The sequence below is a fragment of the Leopardus geoffroyi genome, chromosome A2, assembly GCF_018350155.1.
Source record: "Leopardus geoffroyi isolate Oge1 chromosome A2, O.geoffroyi_Oge1_pat1.0, whole genome shotgun sequence".
Classification (NCBI taxonomy): Eukaryota; Metazoa; Chordata; class Mammalia; order Carnivora; family Felidae; genus Leopardus; species Leopardus geoffroyi.
The window spans coordinates 56,474,951-56,495,555 of NC_059331.1; the positions used below are offsets into that span (position 1 = coordinate 56,474,951).

At 50.4% G+C, this 20,605-nt stretch overlaps 1 protein-coding gene and 1 long non-coding RNA gene across 7 annotated transcripts in view; one reads left to right on the plus strand and one right to left on the minus strand.

Annotated features, from left to right (window-relative positions):
- IQSEC1 (IQ motif and Sec7 domain ArfGEF 1) overlaps positions 1 to 20,605 on the plus strand; it is a 470,459-nt gene that overhangs the window by 153,375 nt on the left and 296,479 nt on the right. The window lies entirely within an intron of this gene.
- LOC123606038 lies at positions 3,758 to 20,579 on the minus strand. 2 transcript variants are annotated; one of them, XR_006716053.1, is made up of 4 exons: positions 20,452 to 20,579; positions 11,176 to 11,281; positions 10,175 to 10,270; positions 3,758 to 4,264 (listed from the first exon to the last, which is right to left on the minus strand). It is a non-coding gene; the product is annotated as an uncharacterized LOC123606038 (long non-coding RNA). The 2 variants fall into 2 exon arrangements; XR_006716054.1 differs by lacking the exon at positions 3,758 to 4,264 and adding an exon at positions 7,552 to 7,570.

A 20,605-nucleotide genomic window follows, 5' to 3' on the forward strand; every position in this document is an offset into this window, starting at 1 on the left:
TCGACTTTCCATCCTTTGAATAAACCAGGTCTTTTGGGTTTCTATGGGGTAGGTTTCTAGTAACTGTCAGATCAGGTTTAGGAGGGACATGTTTGCATGCTTAGAGATTTATGAATTAACCCAGCCTCAAGTGGAGGATGAATAAACCACTAGCCTCTTTGTCTATTGATAGGTGAATCCATCCCATCTTCCAGTCGTTCAAATCATATACCCATGGGGTTATTATTCGCGCAGAATAACAAGCAAGAAGATTGTCCATACCTGTGCTACTGTGACAAAGTTTACCTCGAGTTGTCTAGCTTAGGCAAACAACAAACTTCTAAAGACAATCATAACTAGGATTTACCATCCCTAACGATACGTTCTTGAAACATAGTTTGTCTCTGTAAAAACCCTCATTTCCAGAGATGGCCAAATCAAGACTAATTCACTCGTAGGACAAGTCCAGCTTTAACAACCTTGGCCCAATTGTTTCCATAAGTTCAGCAAGAATAGTGATGGATCATAAGGATCTTTTCAAGTCTGCTCTGCCAGAACCTTTTATCAGGAATCTCCAGACTGAACTTTTTGTAGCCTCTCCGGGCCAGAAGCCAAGCCAGTTACTTCTGTCAGACAGGCCTGCAATATCTGTGGAATTGGGCGAATTCCTCTTCACGAGGTCCCCGAGATATCCTGAGGTTCCTGCACCTGCCAGGAAGTGACATTCTTGACTCACCTGGGGAGGCTACTGGGAACTCTGGAAGCAAGGTATCGGGTCAACATTTCCAAGGGGCTGTATGGCTCCATGTTTCCCAAAGTCAACCTTGGTCCCTTGGAGCTACACGCTCACACCTCTGAGTCTGTGCATGGCTCTCAAATAGGACGTCCCAGTCAAAGCCTTGGTAAAAATAACCAGTATTTCCAATGGTGTCCCGTTCCAAGGACTTACGCAAATGAGTACGATTGTCACGAGAGAAAGGATACTCACTGGGAGGGTGTGAATGTCAGAGGGTTTAGGTAGAGAGAAAAGATAAACGCTTCTGCTCACAAAGGAATGCTTGATGACATTTCCGTAGATCATAGCTATCTTAAGAGGAAGTTTCCTTCACCAGAAAGAGCAAACATCAGAGAACCAGCAGTGTCTCTGACAAGAGTCCCAAAACTCTGATCTTCCTCAGTTCGTTCAGTCCCACGTTCCCAACTCTTGTTCAGTTTGATTGCGGCTTTTTAATTCTGAATTCTGGACATTCTTACCCGTTTTCATGTTCATCTTAAAGACATCAAATACCCGTGTTTGTCCACAGAGCCCTTTTTCCGAATCGAGAGGTCCTTAAGGATGCAGCTGACGAGGAAACTCAGTTATTTCTGCGACACATAACACTTCAATAATCAGACTATCAAGTGACGACCTTATGCCAAAACACTGAAAACTTTAGGAATCACGTGTAGAGTGGGGGTAGTTGCAAAATTTACCCGTGCAGTACAGCCCAAGGTTTACCATCATTTGATAGAGCTTTTCTGAGTAACTTAACATACCAAATGAAAAGGCCTACCTGGTCAGAAAGACTTCATTTACAATTGAAATCTTGGGAAAGTCTGCTAAAACCTTAGAAGGTTATGAAGCCTGTCCCAAATAGGATTGCAGGTCATTACAAACCTTACAACTTTATTTATTCAACCAAGGTTGAAGGTGGCAATGAGAGATCCTACAGGCAAACGTGTAGCATCGTAGAGCTGTTAGCAAAGCCTAGCTCCTTTACCAAGGACACGTTTTTACTTGAGGTCATCAAAGACCTGATCTTTAGAAAGCTTTAGAAAGCTTTAGAAAGCTTTGGTTCTCCTGGCAGACAACTGAGACAAAGAACCTTGTTTCCAAAACAGACAAACCTTATGTTTAGGAATCAATGCTTGAGCACTCGGTCCTATTTGGGAAAAAAAAAAAAAACAACTAGATGTCCAATGAACTTCATCTCCTTTGTCATGCAGAAAGACAACTTTAAAGTTTCAGGTTACTGAGGCGCCTGAGACATTTAAAGAAAACTTTAAAGTTTCAGGTTACTGAGGCGCCTGGGTGGCTCAGTGGGTTGAGCATCGGACTTCTACTCAGGGCTTGACCTCCCGGTCTGTGAGTTTGAGCCTCACGTCAGGCTCTGTGCTGACAGCTCGGAGCCTGGAGCCTGCTTCGGACTCTGTGTCTCCCTCTCTCTCTAGCCCTCCCCCGTTTGCTCTCTTTCAAAAATGCATAAATGTTAAAAAAAAAAAAAAAAAAACACAGCAACAACGAAACCTTAAAGTTTCATGTTAGCAAAGACTTTGAAAGCTATCTTAACCTGTGACAACTTTGAACCAGGCACAACTAACCATTATTTTAAGTCATCTTTGTGCTAACAAATTGCAACCGAGATAAAATGAGCTTCTCTGACCTTTGGTAAACCTTGGTAGAAAAAACGTTTTCTATTTAATGCTGATAAGTCTAAAGACAGGTCCGCCAAACTTAGGTGAGTTTCAACACTGGATTGTTTCACCTGCGTCCACTTAAAAAAAGAAAATCCGTTTGTTCTCCCGGGATGCCAGTGGGGGGGGGGGGGGGGGATCTGGGGCGGGTGGTCCCAGGGGTGCTCTGGGCTCCTTGACCTGGAGGGTAGGAGAAGGAGCCGGCGGTGCCCGAGGCACTGAGGATGGGATAGGAACCAGGTACTCAGGCCACACCCAAGGTGGTGCAGAAACAGGAGGAGGGGGAGGGGAAGGCAGAAGAGGTGAGGTGCCAGCAGAAGGCAGACAAGGACAATTTCCTGGTTCCAACCTCATCAGCTCTGTCAGAGGCACAGATGCCATGTTTTCTGTTCCCCCAAAGTGGAAATGGGCGATCTGGGTCAGGCCAGAGAAGAGGGGAAAACAAATGGAGTTTTAGCAGCTGCTCGGGAATATTCCTTCAAGTCCCCGTCCCAAGGAAGACTAAGCACACGTGGCTCTAATCATAGCTGTGAAGCCGGGAAATAATGAGGGAGAAGCCCTCACATCTAGTAGGAGGAGGAACAGAGAGAAAGAGTCCGCGTCCCCTTTGTCAGGGATGGCCTGTGTTTTCTCCCTTAACCTGGGTTCTCTTAGGAGGAAGGAGACCTGTTGAGACAATTATCATCCGGTATATCAGGAGGGAGTTTCCTGACCTGGTTTCTGAGCACGTTCCCCGAGGGGCCCCAGGGTCCGGGTAGCCATGAAGGCCTGGAGGTGGGTACCTCTGTCCGTTTACTAAGGCCACACAGTGTTACAGGATCAGTCCTTTCTGCATTTTGCAAGCCCAGTTGTTGCCAGTGGGTTACAAAGGCATCCCAAGGGAGAATCTTTGGAGACTGAGGAGAAGCCCCCATACTCCTCCCAGAGAGAAAAGTCGAAAGGAAAGAGAGAGAGGCTCCGTTGCCGCTGACCATGCCCCCGACTCCTGGGGCATGCACACGGTATGTCAGAGCTTCCTGGTGTCAACGCTCCCCGAGGCGTCCCTCGAATAAAATCTCCATGACCGCCAACTGGCCGACTGAGGGCTCCTGAAGGAGGGATGCTACCGTCCCCCACTTCCCCGTTGCATTCTAGACTGCAGACGGGTGCCTGGCGAATGGACCGAAATACCTTACCCCAAAGGCCGTGCCTGAAAAGGGCCCTGATGGTCATGTCCTGAGTCCCTGGTCTTTGAAGAGCATGCCACAGAGGCCAGGCTCCAGGTTCTTGAAGAACCTGCCGTTTGTAACCCACGGAAACACTAGAAAAGTTTCACAAGGGGGAATCAATTGCCCAGTTTTGTAATGTCAGTAGTAGTTAGTAGAGGACATTGACAGAAAGCGGCACAGGTGGAAATCCATCATGGTCCAAGTGACAGTCCCACCCATAGAGTCTTCACAAGCAACTCCCCTAGGGAACGGTCCCCAGTTGGGTTTTAATTCACTCAGGTACTGGTTCCCGCCGTCTCCCAGTGGAGCTGTTGGGCCAGAGGTGGCTAGTCCAGAGTTGTGGAGGGGATCACCTTAGACCCCTGACGAGGAAACCTCACTTGGGAGTCTTAGGCTTCGTGGCTTAGGTGGCTGTCCCGTGCCCTACGCAGACAACGTTGTCTAAGGACAGGAGTGAAGACAGGACATCAAGTTTCTGGATCTCATTACCATCCCGGCCAGGGCTGCCCTTGCAGCCAAAGGGCAGGCGCTCTCCTCCCCACAGAGTGGCCGGGGCTAGAGGGTGGCAGCCTGCTCAATCGACAGGAGAGTGTTCCAGTAAGACCACACTCCCCGAAAAGCCCCTGAAATGAGAGTGAAGGAGGAAAAGAGAAAAGTAGAAGCTTGCAGGATGATTGCCAGCTTCTATCTTGGGGGACTTGAGAGAAAGGAAGCAGACTTCCTCGAAGGAAGGATCCTCGAGGATCCTCGAGGTTGGGATCATGTGAAGCTAAGGTTCTCTTTTGTCCCCCACCAAAATGTCATCCTCGGGGCAGCTGAGCTCCCACAGGGAGGCCACTCTGCCTGTTTCAAGGACTTGTCAACAGGCTGTAGGCAGTAAGGGGATTTATTTTCCACTGGCCTTACTTTCCACACATCACCATGGCAAGCACTTAAACCCCTTTCCTTTCTTCTTGGGTAGCCAGGACTGTCTGGGGTTATCAAACATATTCCAACCAGGGGGGCGGGAGGGGTGCAGTACCGGCCTGTATTTTGCCCTCAGCCTACCTTATGCTCCCTCATCACAGGGCACACCATCATGGTAAGGCCCTCCCGTTTTGCCGACTCCCACAGCCACAGTCCTTCCCCAAACCAGGAGGTACAACAGGTCAGTGGCAGGACAAAAGACTGCCGGCGAGCCCGCTATACCTGCCGAACTCTTCAAAGAGAAGCCGAGGCCCGAAGGGCACCAGGAGACAGAGCACAAGGAAAAAATGCCAGACAGTCTCCCAGCCAGCCTAGAGTCCAGGATCCCCAAAGGGAGCCCAGCCCCCTAGCGGAGCCCTGGAGCCTTCTCCTCCAGCTCCAGTTCAGCCCCGCCCCGCCCCCCCCCCCCCCCCTCCACTGGAGCTCGGGCACATCATCCGGCAGCAACATCCCCAGCACTAAGCTGAGCCCCAGAGGGAACCGACGGGGCCCAGCCTCTGTCATGGGAACAAGGTCCACCGCCAGTAGTGAATACTGTGAGCCATGGACAATGACCCCAGGATCCCGATTTGGCAACACGAGCCAAAAGGGACCGGTACGAAGGTTATTCAGATTCTTAGTAACAGCGTTTTGCTATGTGACACCTAAAAAAGGGAATAAAATCATACCCCTTTGACCTTAATAAATATCATCAAATAACACCATTTGAAACCTACACTGAAGGAAGACAGGAAGCTGCACCGAAGGAAGCAGCTGAGCCACAGTCCGTGTCTTTATTTTGTTCTTTCACTTTACCTGGGTTTTATTGTATTTGATTATTCTTTTTATCTGTTTATATTGGTTTAATCCATGCCCATTGTAGTTTACAAAGTGAAAAGACAAGTACCTTTGTATACAATATACAGACACAGCGTCGCACAGTGGGGCCCAGGGGGGGCAGAGGAGACCACTTCCCTGGGAACAGAAGTTCTAATGCCAGGAATGGATCTGGGTAGAAGGTTGGGCAGCCAGCCATGCCAGCCCCTGCTTAGGTCAATTCCCATTTCCTGGGTCTCCCCTCTCCCCCCAACTCCTAAAAAGAGCCCCAGAGATAACACCAAGGATGGGATCCTGTCCCATTGGGCGAGTGCCCGCGTCAAGAGAAGAAATATACACCCCTGAACACATAGCACGTGGGAAGGGATACCGTTTCAAAAAACTTAAATGAATATGTACTTAGAGAGGGACAGTGTGAGTGGGGGAGGGACAGAGGGAGAATCCCAAGTCTACTCTGTGCTATCAGCTCGGAGCCCGACGCGGGGCTCCAGCTCACAAAACTGTGAGATGGCGACCTGAGCAAGACCAAGAGTGGGACGCTTGAGCCACTGAGGCCCACCCAGGAGCCCCGTCCCTCGTTTTAAGTGCAGGGAACGATGCTGAGCTCCAGGAGGCCCGGGGACATGGCACAGGAGATTGGCCAGGGCGACGGGTGGGACCAGATCCAGAACAGCTTCACAGGCTGGAGGAGTGTCGGTGGGATAGTGACCTGCTGGATTTGGAGTTGTAGGAAGCACAAGGTGGAGGGCCACACCATCATGGTGAGGCCCTTCCTTTTTGTTGACTCCAGGAGCCACAGCCCTTCCCCAATCCAAGTTCCAGCCATCTGGGGCGGGGGGGTCTTCTGGGAGGCGCCAGGACAAATACCGAGCGGGGAATGCAACTATGTTCTAGTATTTGCGACCCTCAAATGAGAAACCCTTTGGAGGAAATTGATGAGCGTCCACCCAAGCAAGAGAGCAGAGTTCAAAGCCGTTATGAAGGACCGATGGGAAAATATAGGGCAGGAGGAAGGACTCAGTCCTTATGTGGAGCCAGGCCATGACACCGAGGACCCCCCGGCTGCCTCAGGTAATGACAGAGCAGAAGGCAAAACGTCCAGGCAGTCTCCCACCAGCCTAGAGCCCAGCCCTCTCCTGGAGCCTCATTCCAGCCTTCTGCAGCTCCAGCATATTCTCAAAGCGGAGCCTTTTGACTTCTGTAGGAACCAGCATCATGAGAACCATTAGCCCGGCCAGGTGTGACCCATTCACCACAGACGCAGACACGCACGGCGAACGCTGGGAGCCAGGGAGCACGTCCCTAGAGCCAGAAAACCGCTGTGTAGAAACTGCATACGATTGAAAAAAAAGAGTTTTCAAAACAATAAAATAAAACCCAAATGAGAGAGCCAAGGCTTCGTGCCTCCATTTTATTTTGTTTTGTTTTGTTTCATTTTCGAAGTTTAAAGCAACTTCAATAAATACTTGTTTGAAAGAGAGGGACAGTGCGAGTGCTGGAGGGGCAGAGAGAGAACCCAAGCAGCCTCTGTGCTATCAGCTCAGAGCCCGATGTGGGGCTCCAACTCACAAAACTGTGAGATCACGACCTGAGCAAAACCACGTGTGGGATGCTGAGGGATGGAGGCCCACCCAGGTTCCCCGTCCCTGCATTTTAAGTGCAGCGAAAGATGCTGAGCTCCAGGAAGCCCCGGGACAGGTGCGGGACACTGGCCAGGAGTCGGACCCAAACCCACGCGGGTGTGTGTGATGCAACGTGGGTGCACCGTGTGGACACGGTGGCCCGGGCAAGCAGATACGGTCCCGCGGACAACGGGAATGTGCACACCCCTCAGAGTTCTCTGCAGTGGATTCCCATCAAGAGGGTATCTCGTGTCCGCGGCCTACAAGAGGAGAGGCCACCCGAGCTGCGGGTCTGTCCTGTCGCCAGCTGGGTGAAGCTTTAGAGACTGGCTGCTTTTCCTGAGGCATCTCTCTCCTCCCCTGCTCTTGTGTTTTTTGTATGGGGAGGAGGGAGGCCGTTATTCCAAATCTTGTAATGAAGTCGATGCCGCAGGAAGGTGTATCACAGATACTCTGTTTGCATCCTCACCGCACAGAATTGGGGCCCTGCATGTCCCGGTCGGAGGAGTGTGGAGTGATGTAGTCCTAGGGAATTCACCAGAACAACTAAATGGAAAACTCACCTAAGGGACTTGTCGTGGGAGTATTGCAGGGCAGAAATGCAGACTGTGGAGGCGCCTGGGTGGCTCAGTCGGTGAGTGGGCGACTTCGGCTCACGTCACGATCTTGCAGTTCCTGGGTCCGAGTTCCTCGTCGGGCCCTGCGCTGATGGCTCGGAGCCCGGAGCCTGCTTCAGATCCTGTGTCTCCCTCTCTCTCTGCCCCTCCCCAGCTCTCACTCTGTCTCTGTCTCTCTCAAAAATAAAGAAATGTTAAAACAAATTTTTTTTACAGAAATGTAGAGATTGTGGGGCGCCTGGGTGGCTCAGTTGTTTAAGTGTCCCAATTTAGCTCAGGTCGTGACCTTGCAGTTTGTGGGTTCGAGCCCCGCGTCGGGCTCTGTGCTGACAGCTCGGACCCTGGAGCCTGCTTCGGATTCTGTCTCTCCCCCTCTCTCTGCCCCTCCCATGCTCATGCTCTGTCTCTCTCTGTCTCTCAAAAATAAATAAACATTAAAAAAATTAAAAAAAAAAAAAAGAAAGCAATGTAGAGATTGTATCCTACCTTCCTACACTAACATTGCCCCACATTTTCAGAAGGGCCAAGGGGAACATTTAGGTCCCGTGGCCTATGTTGCTTATGACCAAGACTTCACAACAGGGTAACAAAGTCCTGAGAACCAGCCTGTGTGGGAGTGGAAATGGTGTGGGGGTGGGCCCCCAAAGTAGCTTAGGGGTCCCAAACGTTGCAGCTGAGTCTCCACTGTAATGCAGGAATCTAGCTTTTCCATATCCCGCATGGGGAGGGATCCCCCCCCCCCACAGGAACCTGGAGGGTTTTCACACCAAAGGAAGCTGTACACATACACGACAGAGGTGGGGGGAGGCAGGCAGGGGTGGGCGTTTGGAGCAGCACCCCTTATTTCCAGGACCACGCCCACTAGTGCATTTTGCTCTGCATCCCCAAACTTGAATGTCCCCTAGCTCAGGGCCTGGGAAGCAGTCTACTGGGAGCACGGGATGCTCCACCAATGAGACTTTCTCCTGTGAGCTCAGGGCCCCTGGCTGCCTCTGGTCTCCTTAGTCCAAGCGGGTTCTCGGGGACAGTCTTCATGTTCTAAAGAGTGGGGACCAACGTGACGACTTCCGCAACACAAGACACCTTTGGCTGCAGGTGCACAGTGGGCTCTGGGTGGGGAGCTTCAGAGACAGTCATCGCGTCCCTCAGCGATTTGACACCCCTGGTGGGTTCTCACCTGCTTCCTGAATTATGAAATTACTTCATGCAGCTTGTGTGATGAACAGTCTCTCGTAAAACATGAACTCAGGGTAGAGAGCGGTCAGTGCCGAGAGAGGACATTAAAGGGGATGTGGCAGACGTGTCCGTGTGGCTCCCGGTGGCATTATCTACTACTCGGAGTAACCAGACACCGGACTTTGGTCTGGCCGCCCAAGACCCTAGGGTTCCTGGCATCCTCTGCGGCAGGGCCGGTTGAGTGACCAGACTCTCCCCCCTGGATGGGACGGGAAGCGATTTGTCCTTCTGGGGTGTCTCCTAGCAGAGAACCAGGCCCTTTGTGCTTCTCTCCCTGTCCTGCTGCTGGGAACGCAAACTCCCACCCTGGCCCCAGGGCGGCTCCTCTGGGATGACAGGGCTTTGGGGAGAGGAGCTTCCTGGGGCAGCCCTGCCAGGCCAGCCCTGGACCATCTGCCTGTAGACCGAGCCGGAGAGAGATGCAAACTCATGCGGGGCACCTCCGTGACAGCAGCTGAACCTTGTCGTAACCAGGACAGCAGTCTTGGGGCAGACTTTTCCGTGTGCTTCCTTTGGGCCAGGCTGCTCCCAGAACCGCAGCGCTCCGAAATTCTCAGCCCTTCCTTCCGTGGGGTGAACAGCCAAGCTCGGCTCTAGCCCTCCCCTCTCCAGGGGCTTCCCTGGAAATGCAAGAGGCTCCACGCTCCCAACGTAAGGAGTCTACCTCGTATCTTCAGGGACTTCATCCTCTTCCCTCCCACACCGTGCATTCCCACCCTCCGCCAGAGAGGTAGCTGGCTTTGAAATAGGCTGTGCTGACTCTCGCCCCGCTAATAGCTGCGGATTCTAATTAAATAACTCCGGGAACGGGCCGTCTCGCGCACGGTGTAACTTGATTATTGCTCGAAAGATGAGTTTGGAGCTGACAAGTTCCCTGCGAAGCTGACAAGCTTAAAAGCTGAATTTGACAAACCGACCAAACAGCAAGCACGGTAGGAAGGTGGAGCCTGGGACTTGGGGACGACTGGGCCTGAGCTCTCAGTCTGGGGAGACAGATACCGAGGACTTCGCAGGTGCCTGGTCTGCTCAGGGTCATTTCCTATACACCCTCCGCTCTTACAGAACCTGCCATTTTATGGGGGGAAGGACTTCTAATAACATTAACTTTGCTGTAGATGTCATGACAACGTATACAGTCCATTTGTTTGTTACTCTTAATTGTCTGCAAAGGGTCTGGTAGTGCTGCTTTAAAATAAAGTGTATCTAGAGAAAATCTGAGGTTCAGTAAGGCCTACAGATCAGGAGACGATGCCTTTGAGAAGAGTTTGTTACTCACGGTTCCCAGGAGAAAGGGGCACGCCACACCGTGCAGGGCCACGTGAAGAAACCCCAGGAGGAGGGACAATTGTGACAGGCGCCTTACTTGTGGTTTCTGCAGGAGGGAACAAGCAAGGCAGGTGACACGCTTAGGATTGGCTAGTGTGGATAATTTCAGGACCCTGGGGCCTGGGTGGGGGCTGTCCCAAATGATCTGGTACCTGGCCCGGGGGTGATTACTCCAGGTAGACAGTGGCCCGGAGTCGGAGAGTCTGACAGCCTGAAAGGAGGTGGGGGGGTGTGGGCTCTGCGTTGGTCGTTTCTATTTGGCGAGTGGGCCCCTAGAAGGAGGATTCTTCCTGGGGGCGGGAGGGGGTGGTGACAAGCCAGAGAGGTCAAGTCAAAGTGACTCGGCACGCGACCTGTCAGGCAGACAGACGCATGCACACCGGCCTCATCTTACATGTCACCTTCTCAGAGGAACCATCCCCGCCTACCCAACCCCCAGTCACAGCGTCCCCCACCCCTAGTCTCCCTTGCCATTACCAACTTCATCCCTTCGGGGCATTCAGGGCTCCACCCCTGCTCAAGCACCCAGGCACGGCTCCCCCATCCGGAGGAAGAGTCCTCATGCACAAGGGCACCAGGTCCTGTGCAATCTCTCCTCCCATGATTGTTCCCCCACGCCCCAGCCGTGGCTGGCCCCCAGCCTCCTCCAGCCCCACCCTGGCACTTCTGAGCCTCCTGACTCCTGCCTTTCCTCTGCCGCGCATGCCCCTTCTAACACAGTGTGCTCACTGTCTGCCCTCCACAGTGTCTTTGCCTCAGGAGCAGGGCACAGAGGTATCTGGGGGTTGTTGTTTGTTTGTTTGTTTGTTTGTTTGTTTGTTTTGTCTCATTCATTGCTGGGTCTACGCCTAGGTCGGTGCCAGGCACACGTAGGGGGTCAATAAAGGGTGAATAAACAGCCCTCAGCACTACCCAGGACATTCTGGTTTGTGGTCTACAACATTCACTCACCCGGGGCACATTCACTGAGGCCCTCTTATGCCAGGCTGGTTCCAGACACCAGGGCACAGCGGTGGCTCAAGCCAGCAGGGGTCTCCATTCTCATGTAGCCAACGGTCTAGTGGGAGAGACGAAAAAAAAAAGAAGTGACGTGTACGCCAAGTCAGGTGGCTGCGTATAGAGTGGAGAAAAATAAAATCAGGAAGGATGTTGGACACAGTTCCTAAAGGTGTTTCGGGAGCAAGTGATGCACTGGGCAGAGTTCCAGGTTGCGAGAAGAGCAAGTGCAAAGGCCCTGAGGCGCAGCGGGACGCCCGTGTCTTAATTATTAGTGTGGAATCTTAGCTTTGTCTCGAGTCTGTATTTTGTGCCTTCGGTACTCCTTGGTTTCACCTTTCTAGCTAATTAGCCCGAGTCTGCGTTATCACTCTGTTGAACTCAGCCAGCCCCCAGGGGGCAGGTACAAGTACACGTGGGGATACTGAGGCCACCCTGGGGGATGTTGCTAGGAATGATGAGCAGTGTCCGGGAGCAGAGGACAGAGCAGGGCTCCCATGCAGCCGGCTCAGGCTAGGTGTGGCAGCGAGAGGGCCATAAGGACAGGTGTGTGGCAGTTATCACACTACAGCCCTCCCACTCAGGGTGCCTCGCGTTTCCACCCGGGCCTGGGCTGGCTGCTCCTCCTTGCTCTCTGTTGGATGGGCACCCATTTGTTCATTCGTTCATTCGTTCATTCACTTACTCATCATCATGTATTCCCATTGCTTCCCTGTGGCCAGATGATGGCTCATCCTGGGAGACCCTCCTCCTCGAAGCCCTTCTTGATTCCCACCGCCTTCCACAGCCCCCTCTGGCCTCACCGAGACCCCCTCCGGCACAGGGCTGTGATCACCCTGGTTCCTCTCCAGTCCGTGAGCTCTCTAAGGGCTCTGGGCCAGATGCAGAAACGGGCTGAGAAAAATGTGACGATAGATAGAATACTGAATAGACACAGGCCACCTGTGGGTCAAGCCCACCTCCTCCCTCTCTCTAGGACCAGAAGGGCTCCATCATTAATAGGAGCCGAGGGACCTTCTCTTACTTCCGTGCTCATTTACACCATTAACAGTCTGGATTTTTTTTTTCCAGACTGTTTAATTTATTTTGAACTTTGAGGACATGTCAGGATGGTACCTCTCGGTAATGAGAAACTAATTATCACTTCAAGGGCGGGAATCCATCTGTTGTGTCTGAGCCAAGACAGGACAGTGTGGAAGCTCAGGACGCTGAGGAGACGGCTAGGGGGCCGGGCCTCGGGGCAGGAGACAGATGGAGCCGTGGAGACAGGGCTGCCAGGATGTGGGTGGAGCCGGGAGGAGGGGGGAATCTGGGAGCTTCCACACATGGGGGCGAGTGCACCCAGCGTCACCTTCTGTCCCACCCCGCTGCTCCTGCCTTAGCATGCGAGCCCTGTCGCCCCCATTGCATCCCACCCCTGGGCCTTTGCACAAGCTGAATCCTCAGCACCTAGCAAAGCCCCTCCCCCTTCAGGACTCTGCTCTTCCGACCCTGCCTGCCCACTGCCCACCCCCCACCCTGACACACTCACCCAATCTATACTCAAATCACCTGATTGTAACTGCCTGATGACCAGTCTCCTGGGGACATGGTCTGCTCTTTGAGAGGCAGCTTTATAGACTGGCAGACTGAGGTTCTAACCCCTATTAATGTGCATGACCTCGGGCAAGCCCCTTGTCTCCCTGCAAGTGGGCCTGGCCACAGCCACCTCACAGGATGCTGTGCTATACATGAGCACATGTGCCATACATGAGCTATACATGCCAGAACTGGAGTGTTGGGCCGGGCGTCTGCTGCTGTGTGCCCTCAGTGTTGACCTTGGGACCACAGACACCCGCTGGCTGGGGTCTGCAAATGCCTGATGGAGGGCCATATGAGGGACTGTTAGGGTGGATCTTGGGAAGTCAGAAGCCGTGGCATACCTTGGGGACACTTCCCAGAGCCCTTGTTCCCAACTCCTGGCCCACCTCCTCCCCTTCTCAGCTGCCTCTGCAGGGCCGGCCTTGAGGGCTACCTTCTCAGCCCATTGACACCCCTGGCCAGGGACTGGGGCAGGCTGACATGGCTGTGGCTCATGCCCAGATGAGGAAGTGAAGCTCCATGAGGCAGCAGGGAGGAGAGCAAACTCAGATGACTCCAGGGGCCAAGTCTGGAGAGGCAGGGGGAGCTTAGGGAGCAGTGGGGACTGTGGAGGTCTGGGGACACAATCTCTGTCCACAGGATGGCTCCAGCTCAGCCCCAGAAGAGAGCGGCCCGGAGGGAATGTCCCCCAAGCGTCTGGATCTTCTTTTTTTGTTTATATTTATTTTCTTGACTTTATATGCAAGTTAGTTAGCATATAGTGCAACAATATCGATTCCTTAATGCCCCTTACACATTTAGCCCATCCCCCCTCCCACAACCCCTCCAGTAACCCTCTGTTTGTTCTCCAGGTGTAAGAGTCTCTTATGTTTTGTCTCTCTCCCTGTATTTATATTATTTTTGCTTCCCTTCCCTCTGTTTTGTATCTGAAAGTCCTCATAGGAGTGAAGTTAAAGGAATTTGGCTTTCTCTGACTAACTTCACTTAGCATAATACCCTCTAGTTCCATCCACGTAGTTGCAAAGGTCAAGATTGCATTCTTTTTGATTGCTGAGTAATACTCCATTGTATGTATATACCACATCTTTATCCATTCATCCAAAGATGGACATTTGGGCTCTTTCTGTACATTGGCTATTGTCGACGGTGCTGCTGTAAACATTGGCGTGCATGTGTCCCTTCAGAACAGCATACCTGTATCCCTTGGATAAATATCTAGTAGTGCAATGGCTGGGTCGTAGGGTAGTTCTATTTTTAATTTTTTGAGGAACCTCCATACTGTTTTCCAGAGTGGCTGCACCAACTTGCATTGCCACCAACAATGCAAAAGAGATCCTCTTTCTCCGCATCCTCGCCAACATCTGTCGTTGCCTGAGTTGTTAAGGTTAGCCGTTCTGACAGGTATGAGGTGTTCTCTCATTGTGGTTTTGATTTGTATTCCCCTGATGATGAGTGACGTTGAGCATTTTTTCATGTGTCGGTTGGCCATCTGGATGTCTTCTTTGGAGAAGTGTCTATTCATGTCTTTTGCCCATTTCTTCACTGGATTGTTTGATTTTTGGGTGTTGAGTTGGATAAGTTCTTTATAGGTTTTGGATACTAACCCTTTATCTGATATGTCATTTGTAAATATCTTCTCGCATTCTGTTGGTTACCTTTAAGTCTTGCCGATTGTTTCCTTCGCTGTGCAGAATTTTCCTTTTGATGAGGCCTCAGTAGTTCATTTTTGCTTTTTGTTTCCTTGCCTCCAGAGACGTGCTGAGTACGAAGCTGCTGTGGCCAAGATCAAAGAGATTTTTGCCTGGTTGCTCCTGGAGGATTTTGATGGCTTCCTGTCTTATGTTTAGGTCTTTCATCCATTTTGAGTTTAGTTTTGTGTATGGTGTAAGAAAGTGGTCCAGGTTCATTTTTCTGCATGTCACTGTCCAGTTTTCCCAGCACCACTTGCTGGAGAGACTGTTTTTGTTCCATTGAGTATTCTTTCCTGCTTTGTCAAAGATTAGTTGGCCATACATTTGTGGGTCCATTTCTGGGTTCTCTATTGTGTTCCATTGATCTGAGTGTCTGTTTTTGTGCCAGTTCCATACTGTCTTGATGATTACAGCTTTGTAATACAGTTTGAAGTCTGGGATTGTGATGCCTCCCGCTTTGGTTTTCTTTTTCAAGATTGCTTTGGCTCTTCAGGGTCTTTTGTGGTTCCATACAAATTTTAAGGTTCTTTGTTCTAGCTCTAGGAAGAATGCTGGTGTTATTTTGATAGAGATTGCATTGACTATGTAGATTGCTTTGGATAGCATTGACATTTTAGCAATATTTGTTCTTCCTATCCAGAACCATGGAATATTTTTCCATTTCTTTGTGCCTTCTTCAAATTCTTTCATAAGCTTTCTATAGTTTTCAGTGTATAGATTTTTCACCTCTTTGGTTAGATTTATCCCTAGGTGTTTCATGGTCTTTGGTGCAGTTGTAAATGGGATCGATTCCTTGATTTCTCTTTCTGTTGCTTCATTGTTGGTGTATAGGAATGCAACTGATTTCTGTGCATTCATTTTATACCCTGTGACTTTGCTGAACTCATGGGTCAGTTCTAGCAGTTTTTTGATGGAATCTTTTGGGTTTTCCATATAGAGTATCACGTCATCTGCAAAGAGTGAAAGTTTGACCTCCTCCTGGCTGATTTGGATACCTTTTATTTCTTTGTGTGGTCTGATTGCTGAGACTAAGACTCTCAATACTATGTGGAACAACAATGGTGAGAGTGCACATCCCTGCCGTGATCCTGACCTTAGGGGGAAAGCTCTCAGTGTTTCCCCATTGAGGATGATATTAGCATTGGGTCTTTCATATATGGCTTTTATGATCTCAAGGTGTGATCCTTCTATCCCTACCCTCTTGATGGTTTTTATCAAGAAAGGATGCTGTCAAATGCTTTCTCTGCATCTATTGAGAGGATCATGTGGTTCTTGCCCTTTCTTTTATTGATGTGATGAATCCTATCTATTGTTTGCAGATATTGAACCAGCCCTGCATCCCAGGTATAAATCCCACTTGGTCGTGGCAAATAATTTTTTTAATGTATTGTTGGGTCCTGTTGGCTAATACCTTGTTGAGGACTTTTGCATCCATGTTCAGCAGGGAAATTGGTCTATAGTTCTCCTTTTTAGTGGGGTCTCTGTCTGGTTTTGGAATCCAGGTAATGCTGGCTTCCTAGAAAGGGTTTGGAAGTTTTCCTTCCACTCCCCTATTTTTTTGTAACAGCTTCAAGAGAATAAGTGTTAACTCTTCCTTAATTGTTTGGTAGAATTCCTCTGGAAAGCCATCTGGCCCTGGACTCTTGTTTTGGGGGAGATTTTTGATTACTATTTAGATTTCTTTACTGGTTATGGGTCTGTTCAAATTTTCTATTTCTTCCTGTTTCAGATTTGGTATTTATATGTTTCTAGGAATTTGTCCATTTCTTCAAGAGTGCCCATTTTATTGGCGTATAATTGTTCATAATAATCTCTTATTGTTTTTATTTCTGTTGTGTTGGTTATGATCTCTCCTGTTTCATTCCTGATTTTATTTATTTGGGTCCTTTCCTTTTTATTTTTGGTCAAACTGGCTAGTGGTTTATCAATTGTGTTAATGCTTTCAAAGAACCAGCTTCTGGTTTCATTGATCTGTTCTACTGGGTTTTTGTTTTGTTTTGTTTTGTTTTGTTTTTTGGTTTCGATAGCATCGATTTCTGCTCTAATCTTTATTATTTCCTGTCTTCTGCTGGTGTTGGGTTTTCCTTGCTGTCCTTTTTCCAGCTCTTCAAGGTGTAAGGTTAGGTTGTGTATCTGAGACCTTTCCTCCTTCTGTCAGAGGCCTGGATTGCTATATCCTTCCCTCTTATGACCGCCTTTGCTGTGTCCCAGAGGTTTTGGGCTGTGGTGTTATTTTCATTGGCCTCCATGTACTTTTAAATTTCCTCTTCAACTTCTTGGTTAGCCCAATCATTCTTTAGTAGGATGTTCTTTAGTCTCCAAGTATTTGTTATCTTTCCACATTTTTTTCGTGTGGTTGATTTTGAGTTTCCCAGCATTGTGGTCTGAAACTATCCATGTTATGATCTCGATATTTTTGTGTTTGTTGAGGATTTATTTGTGTCCCGGTACATGATCTATTCTGGAGCAAATTCTGAGCGCACTGGAGAGGAATGTATATTCCGTTGCTTTAGGATTTAAATTTTTTTTAACGTTTCTTTATTTTTGAGACAGAGAGAGACAGAGCATGAATGGGGGAGGATTAGAGAGAGAGGGAGACACAGAATCTGAAGCAGGCTCCAGGCTCTGAGCTGTCAGCACAGAGCCCGACGTGGGGCTTGAACTCACGGACCACGAGATCATGACCTGAGCCGAAGTCGGACGCATAACTGACTGAGCCACCCAGGCACCCCGTGTTGCTTTAGGATTTAATTTTCTGAATATATCTGTGAAGTCCATCTGGTCCAGTGTGTCATTCAAAGCCATTGTTTACTTCTTGATTTTCTGTTTAGATGATCTGTCCATTGTTGTAAGTGGGGTGTTGAAGTCCCCTACTATGATGGTATTATTATCAATGAGTTTCTTTATGTTTGTGATTAATTGACTTATATATTTGGGTCCTCCTACATTTGGAGCATAAATCTTTACAATTGTTAGGTCTTCTTGGTGGATAGACCTTGTGGATAGGTCTTCCTTGCCTTGGAGGGCCCCAGGGCATAACGGATGGATGACACGTTTATGGGGTCACATGTGTGCCCCTCTGCATGGGTGAGCATGGCACAGAGCAGAGCCCTCCTCCCTCCCCTCCCCATGTCCTTTCCCTTCCCATCCTCTGCACCCCCCTGGTGGAGCGCTGGAGTGAGCAGGAGTTCTGAGCCCCCCTTTGGTTTGGTTAGCCAATAAGCAAACTTCCTGAAGTCCTGAAGTCATACATAGCACGGTGGATGGGGAAAGGCAGAGGCTCTGGGGTCACACCCTACCCCACACCTCACAGCAAGCCCCCACTCACTTCCAGCCTCTGCTGTCTTTTCTGGAGAGTGGGACACAGTCAGCCCCACCCTCGAGCTGGGGGCATCCCGTGTACATGACAACACCAGGCACCGAGTCATTTCAGGCCCGCTGGGGCCTCCGGCTGGAAGCCAGGCTGAGGGCGGGTGGGACTGGTGGGGGCCCCAGGGTTGCAGATGTGACACAGTAGCTGTCTAAAGGACCAGGCTGAGGGTGTGCGTTCTAATATCCAGAAACAGGTAGCTGCCACTACCAAATGCACGAGTTAAGGTTGTGTTTGCTCTCTCTTGTCAATTATAATCATCCGTTTGAATAGAGGCCACCAGAGTTTTATTAGCGACATTATTGGCTGTCACAGAATGGCTCTACTCTGTTCCTAAAGTGCCCGTACAAAACTGCAATTTCCCCTCTGCTCCCGCACTCACTCTCATGCTCAGCATCTCCTAGGAGCTCCCCATAGCCTAAGGCCTGCCCCACTCCAGGCCTAAACTGGAAAATGAGGGCCTGCCCACCTTTCCCACCTGTGCTGTGTTCCCATGGTAATGAACCAGCAGTAATCCTGAGCACCCAAGCTGTCCCCACAGCTCTGCACCTCTGTGCCATTCCTTCTGCTCTCCATCCCCTGTGCTTTGAGCCCTCAGCTCCCTTATCCACTTGTCCCTTAGAGCTGGATGGTGTCAGATGCTCACATAGTAACCTTTGTCCAGCCCGCCCTGCCTTCTTCCTGTGGATGCTCCACTTGGAGGAATCAGGGTTGGTCCAAGCCAGTCACGGCAACCACTTTTCCTGCAGCTGGTGACTGGCTGGGGAAGGGGCTTGGGACCCAGTTCTGGCCAATGAGGTATTAGAGGAAGTCTTTGGGGGCTTCTGTGAGAGATTCTCCTTCCTGAGAAGAGGTGGGCAGGGTTCATGAAGGTACCCCCTTGCTTCCCACTTGAGTGCTAACTGTGCAGATGTGATGGTCAGAGTGGAGACAGCCACACGGCAACCGTGAACCAGTGACACCAATATTCTGTTAACGGTAGAACGGAGAGGCAGGCGGCACCTGGGTCACTGATGACATTGTGAGCCACCAGACCACCTCTGGACCTCCCATCTCTCACATCGTCATTAAACATTCAATGTTAGATGCCTTCATAGTTTAAGCCACTCTTGGTAGGGTTTTCTGTCGCTTCAGCCAAACACATCCAACTGATACAGCCTTCTAGTGTCGGTTAAAATTTCTCTGTTCTTAACTAGTTCCCCAGCAGACTTGGATCTCTGCCCCTGTCCCTGTACTCTACACCCATGAGCTATGGTGCTCTGTCTGTCTGGTTGGCCCATTCATGTTTGGTCTGTGAACACCTCTGGGACAAGCCTCTGCCTTTTCCTCTCTGGCCAACCTGAGCCTGCATGCCGTGGGCCTTCGGGTCACCCCAAGGACCTCACCACACCCTCTCCTCCCCCATCATGGCCAGAGCCTCCAGCCATCATGAAGCCTTCCAGTTCACTTTGGCCCAAGCACTGCTTCCGGACCCCGAGGGCTTCGACAGCCTCTTCAGTGTAAAGCGTGAGGTCTTCTCTAAATAGAGCTTTCCAGCTGTCAGCTCTTGCCTCGTGTGTCCCTTCAAGTGCTAAGCTGTTGATTTCTTGTCAGCTTGGCCTCTCCTATGGCAGGCACGGGAGGCCACAGTGCACAGAAAGGAGTGCACGAGTGAGACATGGAAAGTGCAGTGATGGATACATCCCATTCCAAACCGAGTGAGACTCTTGGCATGTTCTGGAAAAGACCTCGGGTGTGCAAGTCGGGCGTCAGTTCCCCAAGTCTCCAAGGAAAGAGATGTCCCAGGCATGGTGGAGAGGTGAAGGCTCTTGGCCTCCCTTGTAGTGTAGCAGCTCCCAATGCCGGCTGTGAATGAGGGACTGCCCTGTTGTCACATGAGCAGGACTCTGCCAAGGAAAGCAAGGGACAGAGAGGGATTCTAGTCCTCGGGGAACTGGGAAGGTGTGTTAGTGCTGGGGAAAGAAGGTCCCATTGCTTTTTTGAGTCTTGTAACAGGCACATGACAGTTACCAAGTCTCAGGCACCCACAGAATGCCAGGCGTGGGGCCGGGTGCCCTGACACACGGACAGGCCATACCATGAGGCTTCTCAGGCTGCACACAGCAGAATCCGGGTGTGCAATCTGGGCTCCACACTTCCAAGCTATAGCCCTGTCACCTCCTTTTCCTGAGCCTCCGCCACGTCCTCTAAAATGGGGTCATCAGTTGCTACCTTAACAGGGTCGGTCCTATGAGGATTAATTTGGGTAATGTGACTGGCCCAGCCTATGGCAGGCCGCCAACAGATACGGTTTGAATCCATTTGGATCTCCAGGTTAGACTGTGGAGTTTTGCACTGTTATGTCAAAGTCCCCCTTGAACCTAGCCTAAATCCATACTGTCACAATTCCAGGATGCTCCATTTAGACAACTTCAAGGAGCAATTGGAGTTGTTGTTGTTGTTGTTGTTGTTGTTGTTGTTGTTGTTTTTTGATAGCCACTGAGTGACAGAAAAACCAAAGCGGCCTAAACAAGCAATCAAATGAGGCAGGAGAGAATGATTTATGTACCTAAGAAGGCTAAGGGCAGACAGTTCTAGGCAAGGCCGTACCTGGGTGCTTGATGACATCAGTAGCAATCATCTTTCCCGACCTCGTGGCCTTGCTTACTTTCCTCTGTGCTGGTGTCATTCTCAGCTGGGCTTTTCTGTTAGGAAAGCAAGATGGCCCCCAACAGTCACCTTCAGCCTCCCAACAGAAAAAGAA